The sequence below is a fragment of the Macrobrachium rosenbergii genome, chromosome 16, assembly GCF_040412425.1.
Source record: "Macrobrachium rosenbergii isolate ZJJX-2024 chromosome 16, ASM4041242v1, whole genome shotgun sequence".
NCBI lineage: Eukaryota > Metazoa > Arthropoda > Malacostraca > Decapoda > Palaemonidae > Macrobrachium > Macrobrachium rosenbergii.
The window spans coordinates 46,996,060-47,002,554 of NC_089756.1; positions in this window are offsets into that span (position 1 = coordinate 46,996,060).

The following is a 6,495-nucleotide window of genomic DNA, read 5'->3' on the forward strand; positions in this document are numbered from 1 at the left end:
TGTTTCTTACTAATATGCGTTTGTGTTATCTGAAGGTAGTTTTTACATTTAAGAGGACCACAGTTGACATTTCGTAGCGGGGGTGAATTCATAAAGGAAGAGAAAGGTATGAGATTCAAGCAGACCCCGTCCTTGCCCATCCCATCCACCTCCCTCCATCCCCTCCGCCTCTTCCAGTGTATTTCTCCATCCATCAATGGCTGAATAGTTAAGGCAATCAATGTCTCCTGATTTGGCCAAGGGGTGCCACTCACCAATGCGTCCATTAATCTCTCCCCACGATGACCGCAAGCGCTTGGCAAGACTTAAAACAAGGGGAATAAGGAGTGAAAATTATTCTTTTGATGATTCGTTCTTGTATATTATTAGATTAATGTTAAATTGATACTTTCTTCATGACGTATAAATTTGACCCCGATGTGATATGTATAGCAAACTTCTCTCCCAGGCCTTAGAACTATAATACAAGTACAGAGATCCTGGTATGCATACACAGTTTATATCAGTGATAATTTTTCAGCTGCTTTCGACAGAGGTAGCGGTCGCGTTGATTTCTGGTATGGTCTGGAAAAGAACATATTTATACTAGTGAAAAGGATTATGAGAAACTTTCCAGTAAGAATAGCTATAAAACTATGAAACAGTTTGGGAAATATATGGGACTCATTGTATTCGTCATCCCTGTTCTCTCGATTATTTGACGCTTTTGAGGCTGTAATTTAATCCCAGGTTTTTTTATTTATTATCACGAGGAAAGCTAAATGTCATATATCACAATTCAACGACCCGGAAATGATTGATAACTCTTATCAGTAAGGCATTCTGTCTACAATAATGGATGCTGATCTTTAGGATGCAGGAAGGAGACACAGATGAAACTCACAAATGTCTTTTTCATATATTTCGTTAAATGTGTTATATATATTTTATATATATATATATATATATATATATATATATATATATATATATATATATATATATATATATATATATATATATAATATATATATATATATATATATATATATATATATATATATATATATATGTATATATATATATATATATATATATATATATATATATATATATATATATATATATATATATATATATATATATATATATATATATATATATATATATATATATGTACAAGTATATTCATATATGTATATTTATATTCATATATATATATATATATATATATATATATATATATATATATATATATATATATAAATTGTAAATTTTGCATATATATAAATATATATAGATAGATAGATAGATAATTCTAGCTTTTTGTTATTATTTCTTCTCTCATAGGTAGTCCTTCATTATAATTTTATCATACTTCATTACATCATCATAATTTCAATTACCACTGCTACTGGAGAAAAGAAAGAAATATGAAAGCCGTTCACAGAGGGCATTGACTTCCAGTTATCAGTGACTCGAACTGGTGACGCTTTAGAAAGCGTCTTGGGATAAACTAAGTCACTGAGGGGAATCAGATCTCCATTGTCAGCTTCTGAACTCATAAAAACGGCGATTCTCCCAAAACTTGTGCTCCGAAAGTCCGCTCTTTCAACAGAGGCGGGGGATGGATCTGAAGTATAATGAAAATACATTCGCATTGTGCCAAACTCTATTGTGACTAACTTTGGGGAACCTCCTCTGTCCTCAGTGATCCAAGTGAGGGAGAAGAAATATGGCTGAAAGTCTCTTCTGTGTGGGTTACCTTCACTTTGGCGTCTCTGGTTTTTGTTTTGCAGATGAGTGCCTGGGTGACGAGGCAATTTTCCTTTTATGACGAGGTATCCGGTTATCGTCTTGTTAGTAAGTTTAACATTAATTGCAGTGACTAGTGAATTTTTCAAGTTGATCATTTCTATAACCAACCTATGGTATCTGCCATACTCGGTTTTTTCACTGAATCCGAGGTAATTCTTATTAAAACGTAAAGCTGTTATCAGAAAATTATTCAGTTTTTAGTATATGATGTAATTCACTCCCTCTATTAATGACTCATATCCTTTATGATATTTTAAAGTCGTTACTTCTGTTATTTCACAAATGCTTAACCACAAGGAAGACGCAACAAAAATTTTCTTCGAAATATCCTATTCATGCATTTGAAGACACTTTCAGTTAGAGCAGGATTCTCTGGATAATGTCTCTAATGGGAATCTGTAAGTGCATCGTAAAACAAAATGAACAATAACGAAAGAAGGTCTAGAATGAGGTCAGGTTAAAACATTATACGATTAGTCCTCTAAGATTCCAGAGAGGATTAGACAAATAAATGATAGCCAGTGCACTAAGTCTTTTCATTAAGAAAAAACGGTATATAATGATATAAGTTGTTGAGACTTTCTTTGTTAAATGATTTGAATTTTTAACACATGATCCGGTTGTAGATTTGCCTCTATTTAGACAGACAGGTACAGTTCCATTTTTGCTACATTTAGGAAAAATACCACAGAAAAGAGATTGGGAGAGCTTCAAAGTTGAAGATATACATAATGTATAATACAAACATGACCATTCTTGTCGAACATGAATGATATATGAGAGTGTGTTATTTGTGCATATATATATATATATATACGATATATATCCGTTATATTATATACATTATATATGTAAATAATATATATTTTATATATATATATATATATATATATATATATATATATATATATATATATATATATATATATATATATATATATATATATATATATATATATATTTATATATATATATATACACACACACACATTATATATGTGTTATTTATATTTTTTATATATGCTTTTGTTTTTTTTTTGTCAATAAATATATATATTCCATATATATAGGAAATATATATATATCATAAATATATCGGGAATTGCGAGATACCAACCTTTGTTATAAATATATAAATATAGTATATTATACATATATATATGTGCATATATATATATATATATATATATATAATGTATATACATATATATACATTTATATACATATATGCATACATGATGTTCACTCACAACATAACCTCTATCCGCGTTTGCCAGCCAATGCCATCATGTATCGAAGCTACTGATGTACAGTGCATAGGCAGCAACCCGTTACGAGTATTATGGACATATATGTGCCTTCTTTTTATCTTCTTTTATTTACATTTTTAGTTTAATTATACTGCGTCAATCGGATATCGTCCCAGTGATGTTTTCCTAACACTAACATATGCAGTCTGCAACTCTGCATGAGAACTGCGAATACATACAGCTTTTGCCTCCATCTAAGCTTTCCCTTTTCTCTCGAGATTCTCTGTTCCTTGCTTGGCTTGTTGTCTAAAGGACAGATTATCGTCTCAGCTGGAAAGAATGTTTTGGACGTTTAGACCCAAAGCTCACTAAGTAACTGTCAGCGTCGTAAGATGCTGAGCGTGTCTTTGTAGTCTTCAATTTATTTCGGCGTCAGGAACCGGAGTCGAGATGCCTGAATATATATACCGAGGGAGTAAATTTCAACTTTAGCTTTCTTTTCTCTTCAGAAAAGCTACGTAAGTATTTTAGCCTTTTATCTGTTATCCATTTTGTCATGCTAAATAGTAAAATGTTTTTGTGTGAGGACTTTAACTGAATGGAAATTTGCCACAAATTAGAAACGTAAATATGTAATTTTCTTTTTGTTTTTTGTATTTTCAATAAAAATAGTTTTATTTTGTAATAATTGCTCTATGGATTATTCGGATTTCACCTGGAACATATTGTAAAATTATCATTGTGTTAATACATAATTCTCACTAACAGTATGTCTGACTTTGCAGTCATAACTATATTGTAAAAATAAACTTGTAAGCTGTATCCTGAGGGTTATCACTCTAACTCCTAAATCTCTCTCTCTCTCTCTCTCTCTCTCTCTCTCTCTCTCTCTCTCTCTCTCTCTCTCTCTCTCTCTCTCTCTCTCTCTCTCTCTCTCTCTTGTATCGTTGATCCCTGGTAAGTTCTACATTAATCGGAAGGCTTCATCCTTAATTCCTTTTGATCAGGATGTGTCTCTTTACAATCACCTGCTGAGTCTCATAATTGATAACTGCATTAAATGATTACTATTGTACTATTCTGGGGCCTTTTAGTTTTCTGAAAAGAAAACTATTGTGCCCTTTGTCTGTCCGTCCGCACTTTTTTCTGTCCGCCCTCAGATCTTAAAAACTACTGAGGCTAGAGGGCTCCAAATTGGAATGATGATCATTCACCCTCCAGTCTTGAATCATACCAAATTGCAGCCCTCTAGCCTCAGTAATTTTTATTTTTTTAATTTAAAATAGTTCGTCAGGAATAACCAGTATGACACTCCCTGGACAGGGGATAATTTTTACCCACCTCAAAATTTAAAGCTTTCTAGGGGGCAGCTTAGTACAACTCATGTGGTGCACTGTAGACGTTGAAAAACAGATCTATTTTCGGCGGCCTTGATTATACGATCCCAGCTGCATCCACCTTAAAGCCTTTCTTCATTTTTACTTTTTTCAGCTCCTTTCTCAGTCTTGCTATCCAAAACCTCTAACTGTTACTACTTAGTACAGCTTTGGGGCTTTGTCCTGGTTCCATTTCCGTTCCTTTAATTCATCTCCTTCATTTTGTGGATCTCTTTATCTTGCTGTGCAGTCACTTACATCAACACCCTCTTTTTACGTCTTAAGTGCTGAGTTGCCCCCCAAGTGTCCCAGTGCTTGGTTTGATAGCCTAACTTTCGTGAAACCACCGTAAATCAGTCAAAATTGAAATCTCGTAAATCTTGTCATTAAAATTTAACACACTGAACAAAATAACAAAAGCTCCTCCGTGGTCTTATATGGATTAGCTATGTCACAATCTAAAAAATATCAAGTGCACCCATTCATTGATAACCTTGATATCTAAAATGGATAGAAATAAAAGCTCCCAGATTCATAATACCTGTGGCTCAGGATCACAAGAAAGATGTTTGCATATGTTACCAGAAAAATTGATTGGTGAAAAGATATTCTGAAGGGGTGACTGGTATGTCTTGCAAAATTCCCATACACAGATCTGGGAAAAGTCTTTTTGACAGTAATGCCTTATATGAAACTTGATTTCTACACAAAGATTATTGCGATAAAATTACCAGAAGGAAGACATCTGTAAGAATAGATCTAGATATCCGACTATTTGCCCACATGACAAAGATTTTCGATTAGAAGTGTCTTCATCAAGGGACATAGCACACTAGAAGAAACTAAGTTCCTTCGTTCTGCAGAGCCGGTCTTCTAGATTAGTCCAACAGAATTATCTTCTGGTTGTCTTCTGGTGTCTGCATTTATCTGGTTGCCTTCTCTGATTCTGAAACGTGTCCTGGTTGCTGTCTGGTGTCCCTCTTGAACTTTTGGTGTCCCTCTGATTGCTTTCGAATCTTGCCTTTTGGTGTTCCTCAGGTTGTCTTCTGGTGCCCTGGTGTCCTTCTGGTTGCCTTCTGATCTCCCTCAGGTTTGCCTACTGGTGTCCCCTCTGGTTTCCTTCTGGAGTCCCTCGGTTGCCTTCTGTTGTCCTGTTGCCTTCTGATTGAATAACTAATGGTTATGAGGCTCCATCCGAATGCTGAACTAATAGGGAATTTTCACCAGCTTTAGAATCTCTGTCTTTGATTAATTGCCAAGAGAGTTCGTCTTACCATTCTTTCCAATTTGATGGCTTCCTGTCCTCTTATTTCACGTCTCTTCTTCCATCTCCAGCAGCTTCTTCCGTGGATGAGATAACTGATCAGCTTGTTCACTGATGATCACTTGCAGTTCAAGCATTTTCACTACCTTGCCTTGGGTCCCAGACTGCTGACCATCCAGCTACAGAGGGCACTGAAGGAGAGGAACCAGACATGCAACTGTGCATGCATGCACGGCATCCCAGCAGTCACCAGTGCAACTGTAATATAATTTCACCCCCTCACCTCCTGCAGTGAGGGTGTTGGTATACAGTTAGTGGTGCAGTGGCTATCACTGTGACACCAAAAGTTTGTTAGCTGAACTTCCTGCCATAAAAAGTGCATTTCCCAAAGGAGCCATTTAAGAGAACTCATATTTTTGCAGTCGATCAATCCAATTGCCCACCACACACTGGGATCAGTCGTCCAATTGGCCTCCCAAAGGAGCCATTTGAGGATGAAATCTCAGGCCGAGCAGTTGACCCAATGTCCCACCACACACACTGGGGCAAGTCTGTCCTAGTGCCTCCGCTGGAGCCATTTGATGGAGAACTCTGGGCCAATCAGTTGACCCAATGTCCCCACCCTTCCAGTGCCTCCCAACGGAGCCATTTGAGGAGAACTCTGGGAGAGCAGTGGATTTTGTACACACCACATGCAGGGCCAATCAAAAGGTCCTAGTTTCCTGAAGGAGATATTTTCTAGTAGAACTCTGGGTGGAAAAGTCGACCCAATATGCATATATATATATATATAAATATATAAATATAT